Genomic DNA, 15,253 nt, shown 5'->3' on the forward strand with positions numbered 1-15,253 from the left:
ATTGCCAGATAAAGGAGCTGTGGGAGGAAGTTAGTAGGCTGCGTAGCATCCAAGAGGATGAGCAGGAGATTGGCAGGGCATTCTCGGAGACTGTGCAGCTCCAGGAGTCCCCACCCCCCACTGCAGCAGAGTTGTCAGAGGGCTCAGCACCGTGTGTAAAGGTGCATCATAACACTATTAAAGAGGGCTGGAAGCTGGTGACCTCTCACAGAAGGAGAAAGGCTCTTGCTCCTCCTCAAGACTTACCCTTGAAGAACAAGTTTAGTGCCCTCCAAGCTGAGGAGGAGCTGGGCATGGCTCCAAGGGAGGCAACTGGCCTCGCAGACCCTGTGCCGTGCAGGGACCCCCGGAAGAAGTGGCGAGTGATTGTTGTGGGTGACTCCCTGCTGCGGGGGACAGAGGCACCTATCTGCCGACCTGACCTCTTGTCCAGAGAGGTTTGCTGCCTGCCAGCGGCTCGGATAAGAGATGCCATGGAAAGACTGCCAAGGCTTGTCCGTGCATCAGACTACTACCCTCTGCTGATCTTCCATGTGGGCACTAATGACACGAAAGGCAAACTGGAAACCATCAAACGGGACTTCAGAGCTCTGGGAATGGTGGTCAAGGGTCTGGGAGCCCAGGTCGTTTTCTCCTCAATCTTGCCTGTGAGGGGAAAGGATGGGAGGAGGAGTAGACGAGTTTTCCAAGTTAACAACTGGCTGCGCCGCTGGTGTTGGCAGCAGGGCTTTGGTTTCTGTGACCATGGGACCCTGTTTGAAGATCAACAGCTGGTGGGGAGCGATGGGATCCACCTTACCAAGCGGGGCACGCGTGTCTTTGCCAACAGATTGGCCAGCCTGGTAAGGAGGGCTTTAAACTAGGCAAGATGGGGGAAGGGGAGTGGTATAGTGGCAGGAGAGTCAGTAAAACACCGCTCAAGTCAGGATGCCTCCAGTGGGTGCATACAGCCAGGGGAGACAGCATGCAACATGGCTATGGAGGATCCTCTTGCACCTCTCCTGGGAAGCCTGTATGCTTGACTGGCTCTCTGAAATGCCTGTATACCAATGCACGCAGCATGGGGAATAAGCAGGAAGAGTTAGAGATCTGTGTGTGGTCGCAGGGCCATGATCTCATTGCGGTTACAGAGACATGGTGGGATAGTTCACATGACTGGGATGCTGTCATGGATGGCTATGTGCTTTTTAGGAAAGACAGGCCAGGAAGGCGAGGTGGTGGAGTTGCTCTTTATGTGAGGGAGCAACTAGAATGTGTGAAGCTCTGCCTCGGGGTGGATGAAGAGCAAGTTGAGAGCCTATGGGTAAGGATTAAAGGGCAGGGTAACATGGGTGACACTGTTGTGGGGGTTTACTACAGGCCACCTGACCAGGAGGAAGTCGTTGATGAGGCCCTCTACAGACAGCTGAAAGTAGCCTCACGATCAGAGGCCCTGGTTCTCATGGGAGACTTCAACCACCCTGACATCTGTTGGGAAGACAGCACAGCTAGGCACAAACAGTCAAAGAGGTTCCTGCAGAGGATTGATGATAATTTCTTGACTCAGGTGGTGGAGAAGCCAACAAGGAGAGGTGCAATGCTAGACCTTGTACTAACGAACAAAGAAGGTCTAGTTGGAGAGGTGAAGGTTGGGGGCAGCCTTGGCTGCAGTGACCAGGAGATGGTGGAGTTCAGGATCCTACGAGGAGGGAGCAGGGCAACGAGTAGGATTGCAACGCTGGACTTCAGGAGAGATAACTTTGGCCTCTTCAGGGACCTACTTAGGGGAATCTCATGAGGTAGGGCCCTAGAAGGAAGAGGGGTCCAAGAAAGCTGGTTAATATTCAAGCATCACTTCCTCCAGGCTCAAGATGGGTGCATCCCTCTGAGTAAGAAGCCCAGCAAAGCGGGCAGGAGACCTGCATGGATGAGCAAGGAACTCCTGGCCAAACTCCAACACAAGAAGGAAGTACACAGAATGTGGAAAAGGGGACAGGCCACTTGGGAGGAATACAAGGACGTTGTCAGAGTGTGCAGGGATGTGACAAGGAAGGCTAAGGCCCAGCTGGAATTAAATCTGGCAAGAGATGTCAAGGACAACAAGAAGGGCTTCTTCAAAGACATCAATAGCAAAAGGAAGACTAGGGAAAATGTGGGCCTGCTGCTGAATGGGGTGGGTGCCCTGGTAACAAAGGATATAGAGAAGGCAGAGTTATTGAATGCTGCCTTTGCTTCAGTCTTCACTGCTAAGGCCAGCCCCCAGGAATTCCAGACCCTGGGGACAAGAGAGGAAGGCTGGAGAAAGGAAGACTCTCCTTTGGTCGAGGAGGATCGGGTTAGAGATCCTTTGTCCAAACTTGACATCCACAGATCCATGGGCCCCAATGGGATGCATCCACGAGTGCTGAGGGAGCTGGCAGATGTTATTGATAGGCCACTCTCCATCATCCTGGAAAGGTCCTGGAGACCAGGAGAGGTGCCTGAGGACTGGAAGAAAGCCAGTGTCACCCCAGTCTTCCAAAAGAGCAAGACGGAGGAGCCAGGAAACTCCAGGCCTGTCAGCCTCACCTCCAGCCCTGGAAAGGTGATGGAACAGCCCCTCCTGGAGGTCCTCACTCAGCATGTGGAGGACAAGAAGGTGATCAGGAGTAGTCAGCATGGCTTCACCAAAGGGAAGTCATGCTTGACCAATCTGATAGCCTTCTCTGATGGAATGAGTGGCTGGGTAGATGAGGGGAGAGCAGTGGACTTCAGCCAGGCTTTTGACACTGTCTCCCATCACATCCTTGTAGGTAAACTCAGGAAGTGTGGGCTACATGAGTGGACGGTGAGGTGGATTGAGAACTGGCTGGATGGTAAAGCTCAGAGGGTTATGTGGTCAGAGGTGCAGAGTCAAGTTGGTGGCCTGTAGCTGGTGTTGTCCCCCAGGGGTCAGTCCTGGGCCCAGTCTTGTTCAGTGTAGTCATCAATGACCTGGAGGAAGGCACAGAGTGCCCCCTCAGCAAGTTTGCTGATGATGCTAAGCTGGGGGGAGTGGCTGACACACCAGAAGACTGTGCTGCCATTAAAGAGGGACCTGGACAGGCTGGAGAGTTGGGCGGAGAGGAACCTCATGAAGTTCAACAAAGGCAAGTGCAGGGTCCTGCACCTGGGGAAGAACGTCATGCAGCAGTACAGGCTGGGGGTTGACCTGTTGGAAAGTAGCTGTGCAGAGAAGGACCTGGAGGTGCTGGTGGACGACAAGTTAACCACGAGCTAGCAATGTGCCCTTGTGGCCAAGAAGGCCAGTGGGATCCTGGGGTGCATTAGGCAGAGTGTTGCCAGCAGGTGGAGGGAGGTGATCCTGCCCCTCTCCTCAGCCCTGGTGAGGCCACCTCTGGAGTACTGTGTCCAATTGTGGGCTCCCCAGTACAAGAGAGACATGGTGCTACTGGAGAGAGTCCAGCACAGAGCTACAAAGATGATGAGGGGACTGGAGCATCTCTCCTGTGAAGAAAGGCTGCGAGAGCTGGGCCTGTTCAGCCTGGAGAAGAGAAGACTGAGAGGTACATAAATGTGTACAAGTATCTGAAGGGGGAGTGTCAAGAGGATGAGGCCAGCCTCTTCTCCGTGGTGCCCAGCAACAGGACAAGAGGCAATGGGCAGAAACTGAACCACAGGAAGTTCTGTCTGAACATGAGGAAAAACTTCTTCACTGTGGGGGTGACGGAGCATTGGAACAGGTTGCCCAGAGAGGTAGTGGAGTCTCCTTCCCTGGAGATATTCAAAAGCCGTCTGGATGTGATCCTGGGCAATATGCTCTAGAGGACCCTGCTTGAGCAGGGAGGTTGGACTAGATGATCTCCAGAGGTCCCTTCCAACCTAAATGATTCTGTTATTATTACATAATACATAATAACATAATAATTACATAAAAGAACTTGTTGTTTTCTATTGTTTTTTCTTCACTGAAATAAAAGGAAAAAAATACTTTTTTTTGTCTTCAGGACAAACCCAAAACTGTGCTTATCTTAAAGCTGAATATATCATTTCCACTCCCAAAAACGTAAGGTAGATATTATTTCACAAAGTTAGTGTTTAGGAAGAAAAATAACCTTTTCGCCTAAGTAGCTAGGCAATTTTCTGCATGCTCAGTATCTCCATAATGTTCCTTAAACTCCAAGATTTGAGCTATTCTCAGTATCTCATTGAAGCTAACCCAATCTGATAACCCAGTATGTAAGTATTCAGTGAGTAAGCAGAAAGAGTAACTATATAAATTACAAGCTAGTGTCCTCCCCAAGAAAATGCAAGAAGTACCTTTAAATCTTGTAAGAAATAGGATTCTCTCATGTGATAGAAATATATGTTAATCTCCTGACTGCAGGAGAAGATAAACAGTTCCACGATTCAGACCAATTACCTGTCCTAGAAGACCTAATATCCATCTTTTCTTTTGGTCCATTAACATTTTCCAGGCACCTTAAGTTCCCTATCGCCAACGAGGGTGAGTTGCATAGCACATTTCTCCCACCAAAATTCCTTCCTTCTGTTGTAGAACCGTACTTTTTGCACTGTTCTATGCATCCAGGAAGGATGTGTTTAAATCATTCCTCTGGCTAGGAAATTTAAATGCATACATGCCACCAATGACTGACCTATATGCTATTAAGCATGCAAGAGGCGTCCACCCAATCTGTAAAGTGAACAGTTTAAAAATTCATTACGGATTCATTATAGATCCTTGAAGATAAAATGACAGCAAAAAGAAACGTGGTGCCTACATCTAAGTTGTCAGAGTATGCACCTACCAGGCTGGAACATATAACTCCATTTCCAAAATTGTTTTTCTATTCTGTCTTAGAGCATCCAGTGAAAAAAAAGCGGACATCCAGAGACATCCTGGCAATCACTTGCTCATGGGAGCAGCTTTGCCTAGGCACTGCTTTCGTGTTGCATAACATATTTACCATATTTAAGTTTTCAGTATTGATGCACAAAAAAATGGCAGCTAATGCCTTGCAGACAAAGATTTCCAAAGGAATACATAATCTAGGAGTCATACAAAATTAGAAAAGTCAGAAAAATTTTGGGTGAGCAGAGGGAACCTATAGACATAGCAGCAGCTTGACAATCTACAGTGTGCTAAGGTATTTTACAGCCTGCATCAATTAATACCATTTATAGAAAAACGAATCTTTGTCTCCTTTGATTTAATAAATAATTATTATGATTTATAAGTGCTGCAATAATTGGGCTGATCCAGAAAGTCAATCTTCAAGGTGTATTTATACCTAATAACAGCTTCTTCATCATGTTCCTCAGAAATCTTTATTAACCTTAAATATCTTTCACACTTTGATATGAAATTCACGTTAAATATATTTTAAGATCAAGGTGACTTTTACTGCAACTCTTGTCCAAGGCATACTTTGCAATATACACATGGTCATCAGCTCTTTGAGTGACAGATTATGATCTAATCTTGCATTCCATTTCCACAGGCAGTTTTTCAGTAGGTTTGACATCGATCATCTGTCCATTTGATTTGTTATCTTTACAAAGTTTGTTTTTTACAAAATTGACTGAAGGTTTGCAACTTAGTGCAGAAAATTCTGCTACTATATATTTTACTTTCCTTTGTCATAAGCATCTTTTCTAGGCAAATGGTTTTGATTGGTAAAATGTTATTTTTCTATCAATTTTCTTTAGTCAAGTAAGCCTCAGGAATTTGGGGCTCAAAAGTGACTAATGTGATTGGCACAGGAGTATGGATGCTAAACTGACAAAACAGGGATATAGTATCAGTAACAGACATGCATCATTCTAGACATGAAATCATCATGTTACTGCATCTATCACAGTCAATAACTGTCAGCATGTTCATTCTATAATAAATCTTATTTTCTTATAAATCTTCTTCACAACGAAATGTTTATGAAAAAAAGATATATTTGCAGAAAGCACAAATTAAGCCAACATGTGACATGAGGAAGAAAATCAACTCCCCCATACATTTTTGGGAAAATAAATTGTCTGGGTTTATAATTACAGATTATCATACTATCTAATTTTAAACATCTATTGAACGACATTGCTCATAGTGTGGGCTATTTGGAAAAAAAAAAAATCATATATTAAAGCCTAAATATTTTTCCCATGTTTATGTAAAAACTCACCAATACAACTTGTAAAAGCATATGAAGAATGAGAACTCCCTGAAAGAAAATACAGATGAACCTACATGCAAATCTCCACACATCTTGTGTAACATAATTCCACACAGGAAGTAAAAAACTAATCACAGATTTGGCAAATGTGTTCACGAATTGTTAAAATTCGCTCATATAATTTTTTAGATGGATTATTTGTGTATGATCTAAACAGAAAATTCCTAAATAGTCAACATTACCATGAATATCAGTGAGACAGGGAAAATTAAGATGTGGATAAGCTCCCCTATTTGGTTCTCCAGGCCAAGCACTTTATGAACAAACTAATGAACAAATTCTGCCTCTATATAGCCTTAAACGCTCAACTGACTTCTCACGAGCATAACTGTTTCTCCAGAAACACTTGTTTGAATAGAATCAGCTGCTCTGTTTCTAAGTAAGACAAACCAAGATCCAGATAGGTACTTACACAGCTCCAGGAATTACATCATTAAAATATCTCAAAATTTTATTATCACAACATTGATTTTGTTATTGAAACAACACTGGTATAGCAGCAAACTGCCAACCACATTTTAAAGAAAGGAAAATTTATTCAAACAGCAAGAATAGATCAAGAAATTTGCTTAATATCATTAAAAATACAGCCCAAGTTCTACAACTGGTCCTGCCTACATTGGTGAGCACAAGGTGTTGCCCTGCACTGTGTGGATGTAAAGGGGTTTTTACTAGCTTGACGTTTCTGACAGTGTGTGCCATCTGTAAAGACTTACGGGCAGTCAAGAGGTCTCTCTCTGCTAGATACCTGTTTTTTCCTCTCTAATGCTCTCTCCTTTTACCATCTTCATAATTATGTTTCCAAAAGAATTATCTGTGCCAAAAGTCTGAAAAGTGTAGATTGTTTCTATTGCCTGCTTATCCTTACATCAGTTCAGCTGCTACTGGGATAATACCATACAGTCAAGAGTAAGCTTATTTCCTATCCACTCGCTTGTGGGAAAATGTACAAAGTAGCCACTCAAATGCACAAACACCTCTAGGTGGGTTTATCTAATTCCTCTTCACAGTTGTGTTAGAACCAAGTGATATTTTTGTGTCTTGAGCCTAAAATAATACACCTATGTATAAAGAAGGTATATTTGTCCTCTTATATTTAAAACATTTTGAAGATGATATTAAAATAATATTTTACCTCATAATCCTATTTTCCATAAATATTTATGTGCCTTTCCTATGATTATGCTCTCTATAATTATCACACCATTCTTTAATAAAGGCCAGCTACAACTGATGTTACTTGGAAAAGGCCCTTGGACAATAACTATTATCATCCCGGTTACTTCAGAAAAGAAGTTTAACCCTTAATTAGATAAGCATTGTATTTTAATCAAGTTGCTTAAAGACTTCTTACTAATCATAAGAGCTAATGAGTAAATTATTTAAAAATGAAATACGAAACTTTAGTTTGACTCAGATAACTTTTACAGTTATTTAAAAATCAGTATTACTCATAATGCATATGATTTTAGTGCAAAATGATTAAATATATCCAGAAGTCATTACCAGAGATTTCACAAAAAGGTAAAAATACTGGCTCTGTGAAAGTTGTCTTTGATACTTGCTACAGTATCTCTTCCTTTTAGTGATGTCCTGTTTCATTAATAAAATGGCTAGGCATACTCTCTTGAAAGTACAAATAAGAATGCTTATAATACTAAAATGTTACTTTGTTTCTTCCAGTTTTCAGAAGCATAAAGGTACAGTCTCTTCGCTTCATTTAGTCAATAACGTAACAATCACAACTGTTTTATTTAAAATACATTATAATTTTCATGAATAACCTTACCTAATTTTGTACACTGAGAAATGATAGTAATTCAGACTTATTTATGGAGGCATTTTTAAGAATGTATAAACTACATTTTGTGTAACTATTGCTTCAAAAAAATGGATACTATGTCTAAGTTTCTTAAATATATTGAGCAAGTTATCAATATCAACAACAAATAAGACCTAACATGTATAATGAGAAAGCATAAATGTTTACTAATACGAAACTCAAAACTCCACTAATCTCAGAGCTCTCCATGCTATATGGGCTTTCTATTGGCTTTAGGAATAATTTGCTTTCTTAAAAATGAAAAAGCTAATTTCAGAAGACTGTTCATGTCTTTGTTTTTAGTGAAAAGAGTAAAAGCTTTTATTCAGAATATACTAGTAAGTATAAAAATGCAGTCTGTAAATCACATTCAGAAACATTTTGCAGTTTTTGTATATGAAAATCATGTGAGTTCTGGTGACTTTATGATATATTTTGAGTCAAATACAGTTGCCTATTCTGTGAATAACAACTCCTAAACCAGGTATGTTGTATATTACTTACGTATTGCTTGCTATTGTCAACCTGGAGAGGGAAAATAGTTTGGAAATAGTAACATTCAAATTAACTTTAAATATCTTGGGAATATATTCATTCTGTCAAAATTATAATCAAATGAAAGTAAAGCTTTTTCAAGATTTGCTCTCTTAAATATAGCACTAAAAGCCCTGTAACCTTTTACACTTTACAAAGTAAACTCATACAAGCATATGTAGGCCTACATATAGCCTAGGCTTTATCTTTCTAATCTGGTGATGAATACAGCAGGCCACCATCTGGTGCACATGTACATCAACAAGTAAAATATAGCTCTATAATTTAATAATCACAATCTTTAACTGCTACTTACCACTTGTTTCCGGATACAGAAGGGCTCAGACCTAATCTGTCCAAAAAATGTAGAAAAACAACACAAAATTAACTGGTTTTGTTCAGGATTTTAGATGCAGACACTGGAGCAGGGTGATCTCTTCTGTTGCTACGGAAACCGGACGCTGAGGATTTAATGACAGCATCAGATGGTATTGTACTGGAGATTGTCTGCTTGGGGGCCTAGAAAGAAAACCTGCTGATAAGAAATAAGAATGAATTCCAAATGTTTTCAATTTCCTTCACCAGCAGAATCCTTTTATTGTCTAAAATGTATTAATTTGATAACAGATACAAAGAATGTATTTTAATGTTAGAAAAAAAATATACCAGTGAAACCTAATCTGTCTGGAAGCTGTCTAGGTAGGTAACTAATCTTCTTAAAACCTTTACTGGGTACGTAAAGTTTATTAAAATTAATATTATATTTTATTTATAGTTTTAGGAAGACACATTTTGCTTCTTAAAAGCGTTTGTCTTTAAGCAGATGACATATAAAAAGGAAGATTTTGTAACACCTTATGTTTAAGTACATTAGTTACTGTTAGAAAAGGATTCAAAGATGAAAAATATTCCATACGTTCCAGATTCACAGAAGCCTGGAACTCTTCAAATTCAGGGTATTATTTCATACTCAGCAGTTCATTTTAAATTTGTAAAATTTTTTCATTTTGTGATGTGAAGTTCAAAAATACTATTACAATTACAAAATAATGTTTCTAAATGCAGCCTGGGTAAACTACAAACTATCATCTCTCAGAGAGAACAAAAATTCAGGACACAGGCAGAAACATGCCTTTGACAGTTTAAAAGTTTCTTTACTAAAATCTTTTTGTACTGCAGCAATCATTCAGAATTTCATTTCCCTCTCTTACTCTACTCTACTCCTTGATTACCTGATCATTATCAGATAAATATATCATAAAAGTATTCTCTGAAAGTAAAAAACGAATCAAAAATAAAATAGATCTTAGTTTAGTTACTACATCTGAGCTCCAGAATACTACTTAATACTACTTAATTGGGAAGATTATGTAAACACATTGAAATTACATTTTATATTTGATTGAAGGTCTTTCATTCCATGGTATCTTATGAATACTTTATGTGTGTCTCCCAATCCACTGCATAATTCTGAAAAGATATTAGTCATGTTTACAAAAGCAACTCCTTTCCTTCAGAAATAAAGCCACTGGAACTTTACTCTCTGGACAGAGTGGAAAGGACTGCCATTTCAAAGGTCTAAACCAAACATGACACAAGAGTAATTGATTTATCTACCTCTGAAGGTTAAAGATTGATTCAGTCCTACTGGGATTTAAGCTTAAATACACATAAAGATTGATGATATCTTATATGAATTTGCTCTTCAAATTTTTTTTTTTTTTTGGTAATTCACAACGTGTGTGTTAAGAAAATGGTTAAGAAGAATGACTTGGTCAGGAGGATATATCTGGAAAGACAGGGAGATCTCACTCCTTTCAGGAAACAGTTGGGCATGCTTAGGGAAAGTAAGAGGACACAGAATTTTGCAAAAAGAGCATAAAGTAAAAGAATCACAGCAAGAGGGTGGAGGTCTGAATTTCATGCAAAGATTAACAAACCACTGAGAAGACTAAGTAACATATAGGCCTCCGAGGTGACAAAAAAAGAACTGGACCCAAGGAAGATCATGCAGATGTTACTATAACTCAGAAAGCTACTAAGCAACTTAAACTAAGCTTAAGAGAAGAGGATCTTCTGGTGGTAACATGCAAAGGATGGGGTAGAGCTGTTTACAAACCCTTTCCATTTCTATTTTCTCTGTGCTATTTTCTCTTTCTCTCTCTCTCTTTTTTTTTTTTTTTTAATGTTAACTAATTCAGCAGTATTTGAATAATACCTTGCCTTTTTTAGCTGAAAAACTTCCTTGTTCCTCTTTGTGGAATTCATTTCAGGGAGGGGGGAAAAACAAATTTCAATGTAGCAGGTGAAATATAGTCTTTCTCAATCTTTACAGTTCCAAAAAGCAGGCAATAGTGAGGAGAAAATTACATGACAACGTATTATACCTAAAATGTAATAATACGTGTTTTCTTCATTTTCATTTTGATGAAGTTCTTCCTTTTAGAAGAGCGTACATTCGGTCCGCAGGCAGATGACTTGACTGCTGACTAGGCCCTGGCCTAAGGTTATGCTGACTTAACAGGACATGGAAAACTATTGGATGTGACATGAGAAATTGCTGCAAGTGGCAGATAAAAGAGTTAGAAGCTGACAAAAGTTACAGATAGTGCAATGAGGAACACCTAAATTTTGTAGGTGATAAGGGGGGATTTCTGCGATAAATGGCCAAACACCACAAACAATCAGAGGGAAGCACTGGGGACCACTTGAGGATCGGAGTCTTGCAAGGCCAACAGCACCTAGGTAACAGTATCAGTAACAACATGTAAGGCCAAGATTCCCTAGGTAGCTGCGTCAGAAACACCATGTTTAGGTATGGACATAGCAAAACCGGGACCGACTGGGAAAAGGTAATTAGAGGCAGGTTGTTTATTTGGGAAAATACTGAGGTGGAGAAAGGGACAAACAAGAATGGCCAAAAGGAGGGTCAAGAAACAGGAAAAGGTGTGCAAATCATAAGATTGGTGCTCTCTGGGACTACCTGTCAGGCAGCCCTGTGGTTGATCACTGCAGCTGAAGCAGAACAACAGGCCAAACCCACTGTTCTGACCATACCGTAAGAGCTGAGCCTGCTTCTGCAGTCAGGAGGACCGAGGTGGAAGTGAAGTATCACTGTGTCCTGCTGTCACTGTACCAATGCCCCTTCCAGGCCTGATGGCCTATTCACCTCTTCTGAACAATGAATAGGAGGAAGTTTATCGAGCAATGGAGATTACATAGTATTTTGTACTGTATTTGCTTTTGAATGACTTGTGTATTATCAGAATGTATATATTTGAAACACAGGTTGATTATATACCTTTTTAATCTTCTATTTTCTAAAATTTAATTTAGCAGGCAATTGAAAGCAGATGCCTAGAGGAACCTGAAGTGCCAGTTAGATAAAATTAAGATCTCTGAATTGAGAAGATTTAGCAGCAATGATAGTCATAAAGCTTTCACTGAATCTAGGTCACTTGGTACACCCTTACTTCCACTCAAAAGATGCCATGCTATATGTAACCATAGTGAGACTGATGGAACAGTGAAAAATATGGTATTATGAAATGTGAGTATGAAATGTAATAATTAGCCACACTAAGAAAGTTTAGTTCTTATTACGGTTGGATATAACTTCACATAAGTTATGCCTCTACTATTTGTACAGAGCTTCTACTCTTTCCTGTATTTTAAGAAACTGCTATTTTTTTATTTAAGACAAAAATACACACATATACACATCCTTGCTGACAATTATCAAATTAGTAATAGCCTCACATTGCAAAATGACATACAAAACTTATGTGGAAGCAAAAATGTGTTATCGAAATTCTCCTGCTCTGAAAAAGCTACTGTTGTTTATTTCAGCTCAGGCACCACTGGGAGACAGACAGTAATTGCAGGCTGTTGCTGAACTCGCATTGAAAAAGATGGAACTGGCTTGGTTAAAATGGCCAATGACTTATACTATATGACAGAAACATTATCTCCTAAAAATATTATATAACACTGTGAGAAAATATACTACCCAAATACAGAATGAACAAAAACATATCTGAAATTTCAAAATCATATTCTGGAAAACAGGAATTGTAGCAAATTATCATTACAAGTAGCTCAATTTATCAACATAGCTAGCATTCCAAGTTCTCTGGGCTCCTATCAACAGTGTCCTCTTGGAAAATAGATGCAGTATTAATTCTCAGTTGTATTACCTCATGAATTATTACCATCTTTCCTATGAAATTTCTGGCCAAGCCAAACATTTTCTCATTTAGATGATATAGGAAATGCACAACTAGTACAGCATGGCTATGCCAGCTACACATTATGTAAAATACGAAATGAATAGAGGTACACCAAAGTCACAGCATAAGTAAGATAATTCAGATATTTCAAGATTTGTATACATAATAGCTGAGGAACAGTAGTTAGTGACTAGAAATTTAACATTGGTTTTGGTTTATGTGCATTAGTTCCATGAACACTGATGTATGCACAAAGCACTGTATAGCAGATGGTTACAATTAATAGTTTTCTGGTATGTATTCCATGTTACCCAGCTTTTAACCCTGTATTTTCCCTCCAACTTCCTGCCTTTGGCCATCTCCTGTACTTGACCCAAGCTTAAGTATGATGAGTAGGGTGTGGCTATTCCTTTCTATACATATATAATGCACAATTCATCTGTCTTTGAGATCAGTCACTCCAGTGCCAGAGTTCCACAGGTTAACTATTATATACTTATAATAAATATGTAATTAATAATATAAAATAAAATTACTGCTCTCACAAACATCAGTGAGTGAGTGGTATATTTCAGGTCTAACACGGACAATCACATAGCACAGAAAGGGCAAACTGTCATTCCAGCTTCCCATTAATATGCCACATATAACAACAAGACAGAACCTTCCAGTCCAACATCATTGACAAATCATTGGTTAATCCATACCTCTGAAGAAGACACCCTTTAGTAGTTCCACTATTAATTCAAGCAGTAAATATCATTCTTTTGATTCCAGATGCAGTTTTAATAGCATATCAATGTGGAGAGCCATATGAAGAACAATTCAAAAATTCTCCCTGCCTTTCAACATTTCAATTTTCATGTTGTCAGTTTGCAATGGATTAAACCCCTTCAGAACCCTTTAAACTTCTTTGTTTTTTTAAAGAAATACTGGATCATATAAGAAATTATCAGTAAGTAATTCAATTCTACCCTTAACTATATGCACCATTTCTTTCTACTTCACTGTGAAAGCTGGTCTCTTTTGGGCAAGGGCCATATATTTTCTCCCTCTACTGTTAAATGCACATCTTTGAAGCTACATAAAAATGTTAAATAATGAACAATAGTAAGTAATTCAGAGCTCTACCTCACCAGAACTTAGAGTTGGCATGAGTTCAAGGAAACTTATTGGAAGAGAAGTGGGAAAAGCCATCAGAGAACTATCTACAGATTTATGTTTGGTAGCAACTTAGACAAAACATAGCTCTTTATCCATATAGATATTATTTCACCTCATCTCTGCCCTTCAGTATATATACATGTTAGCTGGTCAATATTCAAGCATCACTTCCTCCAGGCTCAAGATGGGTGCATCCTTCTGAGTAAGGAGCCCAGCAAAGCGGGCAGGAGACCTGCGTGGATGAGTAAGGAACTCCTGGCCAAACTCCAACACAAGAAAGAAGAACACAGAATGTGGAAAAGGGGACAGGCCACTTGGGAGGAATACAAGGACGTTGTCAGAGTGTACAGGGATGTGACAAGGAAGGCTAAGGCCCAGCTGGAATTAAATCTGGCAAGAGATGTCAAGGACAACAAGAAGGGCTTCTTCAAAGACATCAATAGCAAAAGGAAGACTAGGGAAAATGTGGGCCTGCTGCTGAATGGGGTGGGTGCCCTGGTAACAAAGGATATAGAGAAGGCAGAGTTATTGAATGCTGCCTTTGCTTCAGTCTTCACTGCTAAGGCCAGCCCCCAGGAATTCCAGACCCTGGGGACAAGAGAGGAAGGCTGGAGAAAGGAAGACTCTCCTTTGGTCGAGGAGGATCGGGTTAGAGATCCTTTGTCCAAACTTGACATCCACAGATCCATGGGCCCCGATGGGATGCATCCACGAGTGCTGAGGGAGCTGGCAGATGTTATTGATAGGCCACTCTCCATCATCCTGGAAAGGTCCTGGAGACCAGGAGAGGTGCCTGAGGACTGGAAGAAAGCCAGTGTCACCCCAGTCTTCCAAAAGAGCAAGACAGAGGAGCCAGGAAACTCCAGGCCTGTCAGCCTCACCTCCAGCCCTGGAAAGGTGATGGAACAGCCCCTCCTGGAGGTCCTCACTCAGCATGTGGAGGACAAGAAGGTGATCAGGAGCAGTCAGCATGGCTTCACCAAAGGGAAGTCATGCTTGACCAATCTGATAGCCTTCTCTGATGGAATGGGTAGATGAGGGGAGAGCAGTGGAGGTTGTGTGCCTGGACTTCAGCCAGGCTTTTGACACTGTCTCCCATCACATCCTTGTAGGTAAACTCAGGAAGTGTGGGCTACATGAGTGGACGGTGAGGTGGATTGAGAACTGGCTGGATGGTAAAGCTCAGAGGGTTATGTGGTCAGAGGTGCAGAGTCAAGTTGGTGGCCTGTAGCTGGTGTTGTCCCCCAGGGGTCAGTCCTGGGCCCAGTCTTGTTCAGTGTAGTCATCAATGACCTGGAGAAAGGCACAGAGTGCCC

General features: G+C 40.5%; 1 protein-coding gene across 1 annotated transcript in view; it reads right to left on the bottom strand.

Moving 5' to 3' along the window:
• The window catches only part of EYS (eyes shut homolog), a 1,042,686-nt gene extending 1,033,716 nt beyond the window's left edge, over positions 1–8,970 (bottom strand). The window contains exon 1 of the mRNA XM_068937477.1: positions 8,861–8,970. The gene's annotated coding sequence lies outside the window, so the exon portion shown is untranslated. The remainder of the gene's footprint in view (positions 1–8,860) is intronic.
• Between the last annotated feature and the right edge of the window lie 6,283 nt (positions 8,971–15,253).

The sequence above is a fragment of the Struthio camelus genome, chromosome 3 (genome assembly GCF_040807025.1).
Source record: "Struthio camelus isolate bStrCam1 chromosome 3, bStrCam1.hap1, whole genome shotgun sequence".
Lineage (NCBI taxonomy): Eukaryota > Metazoa > Chordata > Aves > Struthioniformes > Struthionidae > Struthio > Struthio camelus.